Below are 14726 nucleotides of genomic sequence, written 5' to 3'. Positions count from 1 at the left end.
CTTGAGTAATTTCTTCTTTTTTTTTTTTAATCTCATATAGAGATGGCTTTCAACTGTCTCCAGTAGTGGGTGTTGTTTGCTGTCTATTGTCCTCTTATGACCCTCGTTTGAATTGCTGACATTCAATTACTTTTAACCCTTTTGAATATATGTAGAAAGGGACAAACATCTAGCTGTTTGCTCTAAAGGACGGGTCCCAGAACACAGGGACCAGTGTCAGCGTTGTTCAAACACTGACACCAGTCAGACATAGGCAGAGAAGAACTGCCTACCTGGAACCAGTCACAAACATCTACAGTATAATACCTACTCTTCCCCTTGGTGAGGAGACACTTTCGATCTCCCCAGCAGAGCTAAAGCTATGCACCAGGCATCACTCTGGAAGTACCACCACATATCCTGTCTCTGACACCTCCAAGCATAGCTGAAGTTTCATTTTGCTGCCAAAGAAACCAAAGCTTTAAAAGTTGTATTGCTCTGTTATGCTACTGCTCTGTGCCACCCCCATTATTACTGTTGTATTGCAGGGAACAATTTCGTTGCACCAAACTATACTTCTTATCAATATGTATTAATAGTTCTCACTATTTCCTAATGAAGCAGCAATATATACAAATACCTTAGAGTTTTAAAACTTTTTATATATTTTTCAATGATGTCATCATTTGGATTTGGACTCGAAATATTTTAAAAATTATGTCCCAAATAAGCTTTTCAAACTAAATGAATCCAAACACAAACACCCCTCTTGTCTGCTCTTAATGCACAATGTTTCTAAATTATAGGTATGTTTTTTAGTTTTGTTTTGCTTTGTTTTGTTTGTGTTTTTTTTTGCTTTGTTTTGTTTTTTATCATGTCCTCATTTTGCTTAAATTTTTGGTGGAGATTTCAAATCGTATTGCTCAATAGAACTAAACAGACAGTCTAAGACATTGAGTTTAAGGTTAGGGATCAGAATTCATCATGTGTAACACGAAAAATAAAAAGACCCAGAGACTGCTATTGGAGTTCAAGCTTCAAGCTGAAGATCAGAAAAGAAAAGCAGCTAAGCCAGTAGCTCTTACCTCTGCCTCAGGCTGAAATGGCTGATCTGTCGCCACGAGCTCTCGCAAAGCCTCAGACTGCTGCCTCTCCTCAGTGTAGCTGGAGAATGAATGTCTTCCTATCCTCAATGTGGCTGGAGAGTGAATGCCAGTTCTGAGACCCTGTTCCTATCTTAAATACCTCTCATGAGTCCTGGAATTAAAGGAATTAAAGTCAGACCTTTAGACTGACTCAATCTCGTGTAGCTCTGGGTGGCCTTGAACTCACAAGAGATCCATCTGCCTTTGTCTCCTGAGTCCTGAGACTAAAGGTGTGTGCTACCACTGCCTGGCTTCTATGGCTAGCTAGTATGGCTGCTTTGCTGTTTTGATCTCCAGCAGCTTCAATAAATCATAAACAATATATCACCACAAATATGCATTTCAAAACTATCTTGCTCTGCTTCCCTTGCTGATCAGAGGTATTTCCATTCTCTACAATCTTGTATTCTCTGATTCATCCCTCCACCATCTGTGACAACCTGTGTGCTTTGTTGTGATGGGGGTTCCTATGTATTCATTTTACAATACAGTGTCACCGAGGACATGACTCCTCCACTTTCATGCAGGGTGTCACTGAGGGAGCACAACAGATGATATTTATCCTTTGTGACAGAGGCCAAGCATAGAAATAAGCAACATGCATGGTAAATCAGTAACAAGAGAACTTGGACTTAGGAAGAGGCAAGGAATGGTTAGGAAACAACTTTGTATTTCCAAGGCTCATGAATGAGTGCAGAGATCATACTTGCATGCCCATGTCTCCCATTCCTCAACTACTTGAATGTGAATTTTGCTACGACATGAGGATTCCCTCACAATGTAGAAGTGGCTAACTGTTGGAATATTTGTAAAGTTATAATCTTTCCAGATGGTCAGTATGAATCAACATGCCAGCTTCCTTTGCCAGTGGAGAGTCACTGTGCTCAGGGCACATTCTGGCATGATGCCCACATCCTTAAGACTCCAAAATCAATCCTAGGCACCATATGGAAATCAGAACATCATAAACCATTCTATGAATACAATACAAATTGGCTTAAATCTGAGCAAGCCTTTTTCTAACCAAGGTACACCCAATGATGCTATATTTTTTCATATGCTCTTGTATGCTAGAGATCTGACCATCTGGAAAATCATAGTAGTCTTTAAATACAAATTTGTCAATGGCATGTTCACTGTGAACAGGAATCCTACACTTGACTGAGCCAAAGGTCCATGAAGTATTGTGAAATCTATGTATAGCAATCAAGCAAAGGAGGATACATTCAGGACAGCCTGATGTAGCCATCAAATAGTATACGGACATCAATCATTGTGAGGACGAACCATTGGAGTTTAATGAACTGATAGCACTTTTATGGGCTATGTCACCTTACACAAATCCTTTAATCTTCCTAAGTCTTAGTTTCATTGTCTGTGAAATGAAAATGAGGATTTACCTGAGAGGGTTGTTGTGAGAATAAAATTTGGTAATGCATTTGCTGTAGTAACAGTCACATTATATCCTTAGAGAGCAAAATTTCCTTCCCTTGCTAATTGGGTCTCTCAATGCTGCATGAGTATTGATAAGCAGATTGACATAAGTCCCAATGTCTTGACTTGTTTGCACATCACTGCCTCCTCTCCATGCTCTGAGTTCCACAATAGTCTGGTTTCAGCTCCTCTTCCTCCCATTGTATAACTCCAATTCTAAATTCTTAGGTTTGCAATGCACTTCTACTTCTGGTGGGGATATATTACATTGTCCGGGAGTGTAGAAATAGAGAGGGAGCAGGAAATGCACTTGGTAGGGAATAATATGGACAACCAGTTCGCAAACCTAGATTACCATCCCAGCTCTGGCACTTGCTAGAGCCACATAAGTGACAAGCTGCTCAACTTCCTTAAATCTCAGCTTCCTGGGCTGTAAACTGAGGATAAAATCTATACTGCTGCAGCGTAACGAAAAAGAGAAAACCTGCATTGCAGTGTCCTTGTAAGGAAAAGATGTCAGCTGCAGAGTCAGGTGCCAAGCACAGCACAGAACTGCCTGCAGCCATTGAATAAATGGTAGCACAAATAAGCCTATGGATGCCTGTACTTACGAACCACAAAATTATTATCATTATTATTCGGAAGAGCAATGGAATTTGGCGGTTTGTTTGCATGGTCATGCTGAGTCCGCTGGTTCTTAGAATGCTTCCGATTAGTCAAACAACTTGTTTGTGCTTCAATTTGCTCACATGAAGAAGCACCCCCAAGTATAAATGCAATCACATTGTGCGTCTAGGAAACCTGCTCATTTTAATTAACCTAAAAGGTTTCTAGCAATTCATGTTGATAAAGCAATTTGACACCCTAAGAATAAGAGGCAATTTGAATGTGAAGTTTTATTACAACAGCATTTTTACAGCTATTCCTCAAGGAGCTCTTGAGCAGAGTGGAGCTCCTGGAATTTCTTGCCTTTCATTAAGGGAAAACACTGATGCCCACTTAAGGACAAGGCTCTCAGTGACTCCAAGGAGTTTTTAGAATTCTGTTTCTTCAGAAAAAACAGGGATCAGAGTTAGATATTGTAAAAATACGGCAAAGATTAAGTGGGGATAGAATTATTTTGCCCTTTAAATACCAGCTAAATGGTGGCTGCTTCTAAATCTACAAGTCACAATCTGGTACACTTCTGGGGAAAAAAGGAAGAGATAATAGAGTAGTTAAAAAATGTTTTCTGAGCCATTGCTAACAGGAGACACAGGGCCAAAATATATATTGAACTCCATTCTGAGTGCAACAAGGATCTGTGGTCTAGGAACAGAGTCAGACAGGAGGGAGACATTTACTGAGAAGGGTCATCCGGAATAGGATATTCTAGATAAATCGACATAGCATGTTTCTTCCTGAAGAGGGTGAACATAAATCACTTGAGAGAAGACAGAGGATGAAAAGCCAGATACATATCAAGGGCAAGGTTTTCAGAAAGTCTCCAGCTTGGGCCCTTGTGGTCACGTGTCTGAAGTGCCTAGTGTCTTCAGTAATGGGACTTAACCTTCTACCTCTCATGGGCAAGCAATGTAATGACAATAGAATATAAAATTTGAGGTGTCTCTTGGCCCACCCTTACCCACAACTCAAAAGGGGAGTTACTGTGCTTGGAGTTGAGATTAGTTAGATAATCTATGGCTGTTAGGGGGAACATTGCCAGCCCAGGTGTGGAAATACACACACACACACACACACACACACACACACACACAAAGATAAAGAGATCATGAATTTGAGAGAGCAATGGAGGTACATGGGGTAGCTGAATATAGGAAAAAGAAGAAGAGAAAATGATACAATGTTTTAAATTTAAAAAATGAAAAAAAATAGAATAAATAAATTAAATATCCAGGGTGACTAATTGGAGTTTGGGAAATTTTAATAACACTATATTTTTATAAGGTACTGTACACAAGGGCAAGGAGAAGGTGCCAGAATTACCTATACCTTAGCCATGCAAAGAAATTTTGTTACCCAAGAAACACTGTGTGTATATCTCAGATTCATATACCAAGTAAAGTCCTACTATGTCCAAATACTTCTGTGGACTTTGCTACCTCAGTGTGCTTCCCAGAATCCCCTTTTCCCACTCCCTGTGATACTGATCGATCCTCCCATCTTACCACACCAGCCCCTCCCTCATCCCCACACCGTCTGCTTCCTACACTGAAAATAAAGCAGGCATTGGAGAAGACTAAATATTTCATTCATAGATTTCCTTGAGTTCCAGTCCTTATCTCTACAGAATTACCAATTAATCTATACCTCTTGGTATATAAGTATTCATTTTCTTAGCAGTAACCAATATCTCAGAAGTGGCAGCTATTAATATTAAACATCTTCACAATTATTGGTTGCCACCATTGAGAAACAGTTTCTAAATCATGGCACAATAGCTGCCTGCATCTATGACTGTGTTACTAATTTTAGACTATTTAAAATGTGTTTATTGATCACAGGTAGAAGGACTGACCCTTATAAGGACTCAGTTTTTATACTGAAATTAATTTCCAGTGTGACTGAGTGAACTCCTACCAGGCTCACCTTCCTACACACCAGTCAGTGGAAATAATAAGGGATTCAAAAATGTCTCTTTAAAGGCATGGTAGTATAGAAGAGAGCAGACAGGTTCTCTAGGAGAACTGACTTTTTCATAGTCAGGAAGGTAATACAGAAAGTTACTGTTTGTGTGGCTTTATCATCATGAGACAGGAAACAATTGCTAGAAAAGACAAAATCCCAAACACCAGAGGGCATCTTCAAAGTGAAGGAGGGACACAGAAAAGACTCCAAAAGGACATGTTTATGATGTGGGATAATGCTCATGCTCATGCTCACTGTAAAGACTTGTCACTGGTATTGGATTAATAAACTCTGATTGGCCCATAGCCAGGCATGAAGTATAGGCGGGGCTACCAGACAAACAGAACTCTGGAAAGAAGAACGCAGACATGAGTCTCCAGAGAGATGCCATGTAGCTACTGGGAAGATAGGATCCCCAGATATTCTCTGGTAAGCCAAGATCACATGGAATTACATAGATTAATAGAAATGGGTTAATAATTAAGAGAGAGCTAGCCAATTAGAAGCCTGAGCCATGGGCCAAACAGTTTATAATTAATATAAGCCTCTATGTGTTAATTTATGACTAAACGGCAGCAGGACCAGGCAGAACAGAAACTTGTCTACACATTCATTGTACAAATACTGAATATATCTCTTAAATCCAGACCATGTACATGAGGGCAAACTCCAACTAAACAGTCTAAGGATGAAAGATCAGAACTCAGTAGTATCCTGGAACAGCTGAGAGATGAGCCTCCTAATAGCATGTGGATGGAAATAGGCTGAGAGTGTTGAGAGATAATTAAGATTGAGCCAGGTGAATGGCAGGGTAAAAATGACACAATGCTTAAAGCCCATGAGCTACATGAACATGCCTGTATATTCGCTAGAACACACTCACCTATTCTAACAGATGTTCGCAAGATTTTAGTGACTTCATGATCCATGCAATAAAGTTTTATTGCTTATGCAAAAGAAAACCAAACAAGAGAAAACTATTGTACAGTCAGTATTATTTGACTTAAACTCAACTACAATTCTAAATGGATGAGTGAAATGTAATCTCAAAACATGATATTCACAAAATCTAGGATACAATTAAAAATTGTTCAACATGTGAAGAAAGTGGGATCTATTCTTTGAAAATTGTCAATGGACTGTTGGGCTCCAGACCCCACAGGGTCTCTGTGAGTCTGTTTAGCCAACAAGTGCATCCTGTTTTCTAGTCCTGGCTTACTGCTCCAGTCTTGCCCCACTGACATCAACATCTAACACAAGGAAAACACGATCTCCTCCACCTGGGGTTTTTCCACTGTGCTGTAAGCTTGTATATAAGGTTGCTCCCTCTCTAAAATAGAGACAACACTTGCAATAAAGACACACACACACACACGGACACACACACTCCTGGCAATAAAAGCGGCACACGCATTTTCTTAGCACAAACGGTTGGACGCCTTGTCTTTCATTTCCTGATACTTCGGACTTGCTTTTAGTGCTGGCTCCACAATGGACAATGAGACTACATTGAATTAGATTTAGGGTACTTGCAACTGGGTTCAATCACAATGAAAAACAAATTCACAGTAAATAAAAACGAGCTACACAGACTTGATATCCCTTCAGATGTCAAAATGAAAATGAATGAGGAAAGAAGCTTTTGAAAAATTTTTTCTAATCACAAAAAGATACTATTTTTTAGAAACTTAAATTTTTCTGAGCATGAACCAACTACTTAAAGCAAAAAAAATTATAATTATTTAAAAATTAGCAAGTAAGTACCAAATATATATCTTCAAGGCATTGTATTAACTTCAGGAACATAGACTCAACTGGGTTGTTCCACATTCAACTTCAATTATAATTGCCTGGGTTATAAAATTAGTTTACATGGCATAGTTGACAAATTAGGCATTTTATTGTAGTCTTTTAATGCCTGGTTTCTTATATCCATTCCTCAAATCTTTCCAAAACAGATTGTTTGGGATTTTCCCCATTATTCTAATTTATTGATAGAGATATTAAGAAGTTACTTCTTTATAGGAAGCATACATCTTCGCTAAAACTCTGCTATTTTCATGGACATGTTGAACATTTAAACATCCTGTTCTAGACAAATAAGACCATTTATATCTACCTTTGTGGGATTCAGGAATGACTAGGTGAGAAAGTCAAGCACACCATGATATAACATGGAAGGGTGGTGACTGAAGTTAAGGGAGTAGGCAGAGCAGGTTATCTCTACAGTAGGTCTAGAAGTGTTGCTAAAGCAAGCAACATATGAGATAATCTGGTTTGTGAGTTGGGTATAATATTCAAGCCTCATTGAACAGCAACAAGAAAGCTAACAGATTCTTTGCATATTTAACAAACATGTGAGCTTACAGTACCATGTAAACATGGAGTGAGCCCAACGCACTTCCAGCCCTCCCAGCTTCCTGTCCAGTAAAACATGGTTATACAATTTCAGACGGTGTTAAAGACTTTGTGTGTATGCATTAATAGACTTCATAATGACATTTGCATGGATATATATAGATATATAATATATAGCTATGCATATTATATATCTTGCCCATATTTCCACCATGTTATCCTACCTGCACCACACACAGATACACACACACACTGCAGTCCACTTCTTCCTCCCAGCAATGATGGCTTTAAGGAAGCAAACAAGACAGGGGATGACGGGAATGAGGTAGAGTAAAATGGCAATTTTAGAGAAAATTTGGGACAAACTCATTGATAGAATCAATAAGAGTGGGTCTTTCATTCACTTAAAGGGGGTTACAGGAAGAAGGAATGAAAAAAAAACAGAAAAGCCCTAATAGGACTTTTTTTAAAGAAGTATTCATCAGGCCGGCATAGTTGGAACCAGGTAGGTAACAGGAAAGGGAGTGAAAAAAACAGTATGTAGAGTGCAAATCATTTAGACTTTGTAGAGTACATGGGATTTGGCAGGTAACAAAACCTAGTTAGGTTCAAACATGGGCCCTGGAAGGTTCTGAGCAGAGACAAAACATGATCTCATTTGCATTTTAGGAGATACCTTTAACCACTGAATAGATTACAGAATGTAGATGAGTGATGATGGAATGAAAGGAGCTCATTAAAAGGTTATTATAAAAAAGCAAGTAGAGGATGCTGGTGGTTGGGACATCAAGACATAGAATGTAGGTTGTTCTCAGTGCCAAACCATAACACTCCCTGAGGGTTCAGATGAGGAAAGAGAATGGAGGACATTACTGAATTGCTTGCTCATTGCAATCCACCAAAATGGAAACTGATGGGAGATGTCATTCTGAAATCTGTCTCCTATTGGTAGTTGAATAAAGCACTGTTGGCCAATAGGAAAGCAAGATAGGTGGGACTAGGAGTCGAGGAGGAGTCTGGATAGGAGAAACACAGGGAGTCAAGATGTAACCGCCATAGGGGTAAGAAGCCCAGACCCTTTTCTCCAGTAAGAGAAATACTTAGAATAACAGTTATGGGTTAAATACTTAAGCCAGTAAGAAACAAGCAAGGCCAACAGCTTCATAATTAATACAGCGTCTTGTGTGTTATTTGGGGACTACAATGTGGCAGAGCCCAGGCGATTGGTGGGGAATAACCAAAGCAGCTGGCAAGGAAAAGGCTTCTGTCAACAGGAAACACTGATCAGGGATGAGTTAAGGTGAGCAGTCAGGTAAAGTGGAAGATGCCACTATGAAATGATGTTAGATACTGAACATACCATTATGAAATGATGCTAGATACTGAAGCAAAGGGATACTGCACACACAGGGCTGAAGGTAAGGATAAAAACTAGAGGAAAGGGGGCTGGAGAGATGGCTCAGAGGTTAAGAGCACAGACTGCTCTTCCAGAGGCCTTGAGTTCAATTCCCAGCAGCCGCATGGTGGCTCACAACCATCTATAATGAGATCTGGTGCCTCCTTCTGGCCTGCAGGCACACACAGAGGCAGAACACTGTATACATAATAAATAAATAAATTTAAAAAAATAACTGGAGGAAAATATAGAAGCTGGTACACCTACAGAAATGTTCAAAGACTTGATGCTTGGAGGTGTGGCCTATATAATCAACAGAGAAGAAATGCAAAGTCTTGTCCTTGGAGAACAGACAGAAGAGCCATATGCACTTACAGCAAAAAGCATAGAGCAGAGTGTATGAAACTTAAGAGAGGACAGCGGGCAGAGGTGGTAGGAAAGTGGATATGAGTGCAGCCAGCATGCTTACATACATGGATGAGATCATCTAAGAACAATTTTTTTAATTAAAAAGAATCCTTTTCCAGTTGCTGATACAATGCTTAGAGATTAAAGCTAGGCTTCTGTGGCTGTAGATGATTTCTTACCCTGCAATTGCCATGGCAACTTTTTGAGTGGAGAGAAGTGGTTGGCTCTCCAAAGAGGTTGGCAATGACAGATGTGACTTCTGTTCATAATTGGTGCCTGAGTAAATGCCTGGATCATCAAGCATGGCTCAGGACATCTCTCACCAGGCCACTAGCCCCCAGGGAACACAGATAGCAATTAACTTCCATGGAAATTGTTTCCTGCCCATTCAAAGCCTCCATTTATTCATGGGGAACTTTATAAGGCACAAGCTCCAGTATGAACATACTTGAAAATCTTTGCTAAGGTATCTTTGCACAAAGACAGTATTTTCCACATTATAGACCCCTCACACAAATTACCTGTTATCAACCTGCAATGGACCAACATGGTTGGTATGAGGGGAGATCACAGAACATTGAACGGTGACTGAAAACTGAGAATTACATAGCTAATCATACAGAAGCCCTGGCATGCTGAATCCGAAATCTCATGTGAAGATAATAATTAAATACCACAAGCCCAAAAACACAACCACTAAACAGGCTAAAATAGACAGTTTTTAAAAGATGGAAAACAAATGGCCATAAACATGTGAAAAACTCTTCAACTTCACCAGTCATCAGAGAAATGGAAAATAAAAGTAAATTAAGATTCTATCTCACCCCAATCAAAGCAGTGACAATCAAGAAAGCAATGCACACACCTGTAGCTGTGGCACTAATCAGACTCAGTGGGTATACATACATACATACATACATACATACATACATACATACATACACATACATACATATACACATACATAAAGTTGGGAAGAAGATGTGTTGAGGGGAGATTAGGAGCTATTGGAGGAAGAGTAGAGGTGGATTTCATCAAGATATACTTTATATATTTGCACGATTTTCAAAGAAAACATAATAGTATAAAAGAGAAAAAACAAACAGCCAGGAGGTGGTGGCACACACCTTTAGTCCCAGTACTCGGGAGGCAGAGACTGGAGGATCTCTGTGAAATCAAGGCCAGCCTGGTCTACTGAGTTCTAAGACAGCCTCCTAAAACTACAGAAAAACCCTGTCTCAAAAAAAAAAAAAAAAAAAAAAAAAAGAAAAGAAAAGAAAAAAATTACTGCTGAGAATGCAGAAGAAAAAAATCCTTATACACTGCTGTTCGGGATGTAAACTGACCCAGCCACTATGGAAATCAGTGTGCAGGTTTCTCAACAAACTAAAAATACAGTTACCATGTGCCCCAGCTATTCCATTTCTACCCTAAGGATGATATTCCAACCTACCACACAGACACCTGCACATCCGTGCTCACTGCACCCTCTTCACAGAGTCAGGCCATGGGATTGTCCTAGGTGTCCATCTGAACTGATAAAGAGAATGAATACTAATTGGTATTTTGCTTAGCCATAAGAAACGAATGAGCGTATGCTCTGGAAAATAGGTAGAACTGGAGGTCATCATGCTAAAAGAAATAAATCAGAGACTCAAAATGATAAATATCAAGTTTTCTTTTCATTTTATCCTAGAGTGCATATAGATACATCAGGACACTTACGTGTTAACACATAAAAGCAGGGGTGGGGGAGGGGACTCAAGAAGGACAGGCACTAGTGGGAAGAAGACAGAAATAGGGGAAGAAGGCGAGAGAAGGAAGATGAGAGTATGGGGATGAAGACAGTAAAATACATGACAGATAACCATGAACAATAAGTATATGACAATAACTTCTTAAATTCTGTCACAGCAACTGACCTAATGGTCTTTGTTGAGTCTCAAGCAAAAGTCTCTCTGTAGCTGGGAAATACATTACACACTAACCCACATCACAGGAGGGAGCAGGCTGGGCATCAAGGCATCCTGTAGTAATCAAACGATCCCTGGCTTTTGCAAATGTCCCCTATCTACTGAGGGGCAGAAAACTTTCTGCTTGAATGAGATGCTCTTCCTGGGTACCACACAGCTACTCTAGAACACAGTCTTATATCCCCAGATCCTGGGCCTCACAGGGCAAGTGAGGAAATTGACACTCAAAACACGAAACTATCTATTATCACAGTGTAAATTTAAATGGTAGAGTTGGACTTCAAACTCTAGTTTTTCTTGACTCAGGCAGCCCAAAGTGATTTTGTGGGTTTTTTTTAGTTGTTGTTTTGCTTTTGCTTATCACTCCAAGTGCTACTTCAAGTTGTGGGTTGCATGAGTCGTCCAAACCACTGATGCTGCCTTACAATGCAGAGGACACCTGGAGGTGTGAGCATCACCAAGGAGACAGGTAAATAGACAGAATTCAAAATCAGGAGGATGTTTATAAAAGCCTCCGTAGTAGGAGCTTCCCACTACACTTACTGGGAGATGGCACAACACTATACTGTTTTCTCTGTGTTGACTCATCCCACAAAGAACTGAAAAATCCCAGGAAAGACCGGTGCTTTTAGCTGCCAGCCCAACCTGTCCCTAAAGCCACCATGAATGAAGGCATAAATCTATGTCACACTCAACAACATACACATATTTAGGAGGTGAGAAGCGTCCCTATGAATAACAAGACAGCTCTGTGGATAAAGTCACTTGCCACCAAAGCGGATGACCTGAGTTCAATCCCAGGACCCATATGCCCCTGAGCTCCACATACATACCCAATAAAACGTCTTAAAAGAAGGAAATACATAAAGCGTCCTTGCAAAAGCAAGATCAGTTTAAAATCTATCCAACCTCTAAACTATACTCATACAGTGGTATCCTCTCCTAACTGCTCAGGAGGTGGAGTCAGATTCTACATCCTGTGGTCCAACTGGCTGTGATCTGAGTCAAGTTAAGCAACTGAATACAACCAGAGTTAGTGTGTGAGCTCCAGAGCCAAACCTTAGCCTTTGCTCTCTGCAGAGACCCTGTCCCTCCATAAAGAAGCCTAGACTAGAAATACTGACTTTAAAGAGAAACAATTAGCACTCAACACCAAGGGCCTAGAACACAGTTAAAGCACAGTGACCTCTGCAGCCTCACTGAGGATTAAGTATCCCAGCACTCATGAAAGGGGAACAAATGGCTCCTGTGTTTGCTTGGGATGCTACTTACGATTATAAGGACATGGGTAGCAGGGGTACTACTTAATTACTTGTCAAAGCAACAGGAAGAAACAGGACATCTGGGCTTCAGATTGTTCTGTCAATCCAGGTCTGATGAGAGAACAGTGGTGCCTCTGCCAAAGGGCATGGAATGCCAGAAATCAGAGCCAATGTTTCTTTCTGTGTATGATGGTTAGCATTGATCCTCACCCTGACAGGACCTAGAAGACAACTTTCTGGGCATGAGTGTGAGGAGTTATCACCATTAGATTAATAGAGGTGGGGAGATCCATCTTCTTTGTGAGCAGCACCATTTCATGGGGTGGGGTCTTGAACAGAATAAAAAGGATACAGTGAGCTGAGTGGAAGCATTCGCATTGCTCTGCTACAGCTGTAACATTTGCTTCCTACACCTCCTGTCACAAAAGCACCCAGTGATTATGGACATTCCCTCAATGTGTCAGGCCAAGGAAGGAAGGAAGGGAGGGAGAAGGGAGGAGGGAGGGAGGGAGGGAGGGGTAGGAGGGAGGGAGGGAAGGGCGGGAGGGAAAACCTACTTCCTATCTTAAGTTGCTTACATCAGGATACTTAATCATAAAAACAGGAAAAGTCACTAAAACAACATAAATTTCAGAACCACACAGAGTGGAATAAACACACGCTAAGCATCTTAGATATTATGGTGAAGGGAGCGCTATATTCATTTAATGTGGGCTTTTTCTAATCTGGTCTGATTTGGTCTGATTTGGATTGCTTCGTTGATGGAGAGGCTTATCCAGGTGCAGAAACTTTTCAGTACATAACTATGACTGTATTATTTGGAAAGTTGTGGGGCATTGACACTGAGAACGGGGTCCTTGAATCAGATTATGTCTTGACTGGTCTTCCAATTTATCCATATCATGATCATTATGGAATGAGATCAATATGCATAGTGAGCACTACCTGACACATTATTTACTTTTTTTCTCAGCTATAATCCCCTTCCAACTCATAGAACATAAATTCATGACAACAAGATATTTTATGCTTGCTTTAGTTATTGATCACTTAAAAGAGTACCTGCTCAGACAAGACATTAATTACGTAATTGTGTGCAAAGGAGAGAGAAATATGAATTTAAAGTGAGGAGGGGTACTAAGGAAAGGGAGGAAGGGTGTGCTTAAATTCTGGGTGAGTTGGTATTGTTAATATTAAGTGTTACTATTGAAATATATATATATATATTAGTCCTGTCACTTGTTGTTTCTGTAATTAACTGCTCTGGACTTGTCTATTCTCTGTAACCTCAGGGGTGTGTCGATGCTTCTAAGTATTCTTTCTAAAATTCTTTGTAGAGCTTGCTTAATGATATAAATTTCCTTAATCTGTTTTTTTTATCATAGAAAGGTTTTATTACCCTTCAGTTGTATTAGATAGTTTCACTGGGTATAATAATAGAGGGTCAACAGTTGTGGTCTTTCAGAATTCAGAATACGTATTACAGGGAAACAAGAGTCAGTTTTCTCCAGGGTTGCAACCACTGGGAGGCTACCCATGTTTAAGCAGATGATTCTATAGCTAGCAGTAAGTAGATTCAATGGGTTTTTTTAAAAAAATAGTGCATTAAGTTGGGAGGGGAAAGAGTGGAGGAATTATAGGAGGTGGATAAGGGGTATAACTGATCGAAATATATTATATGCTTGTATGACCTTCTTAAACAATAAAAATTTTAAATATGACCCAGTGACAGAGAGGGAGGACTGATGAGCAAAGGGGTTAAGACTGGGCTGGTTTAACCCCCAGAAACAGCTGACCTGACAAGAGTTAGCTCTTGAATTCCAGACTCATGAGACTGATCAAGACTCCCTGAATGTGGGCATCAGTGAGGAGGCCTAGGTAATCTATGGGGCCTTGGGTAGTAGATCAGTATTTATCCCAGGCATACAAATGGACTTTGGATGCCCATCCAACAATGAGAGATGCATTTTCAGCCTGGACTCTTGGGGGAGGGTCTAGGCCCTGCGCTGGATAAAATGACAGACTATGGACACCCCCATGGAGGGCCTCACCCTCCCTGGGGAAAGGAGGGGGTATTAGGGGGGCATTGTTGGGAGGGCATGGGAGGAGGGAAAGGAAAGGGAGAGGGGCCTGGGATTGACAT

The 14726-nt window shown here is 40.3% G+C and overlaps 1 protein-coding gene across 4 annotated transcripts in view; it reads right to left on the bottom strand.

Moving 5' to 3' along the window:
* The window catches only part of Fam135b (family with sequence similarity 135 member B), a 328330-nt gene that overhangs the window by 271487 nt on the left and 42117 nt on the right, over positions 1-14726 (bottom strand). The window lies entirely within an intron of this gene.

This window comes from Mesocricetus auratus, unplaced genomic scaffold (assembly GCF_017639785.1).
Source record: "Mesocricetus auratus isolate SY011 unplaced genomic scaffold, BCM_Maur_2.0 Super-Scaffold_100047, whole genome shotgun sequence".
NCBI classification, from domain to species: domain Eukaryota; kingdom Metazoa; phylum Chordata; class Mammalia; order Rodentia; family Cricetidae; genus Mesocricetus; species Mesocricetus auratus.
Note: the sequence above shows the minus strand (reverse complement) of the source record. Positions and strands in the feature narration are given on the sequence as shown.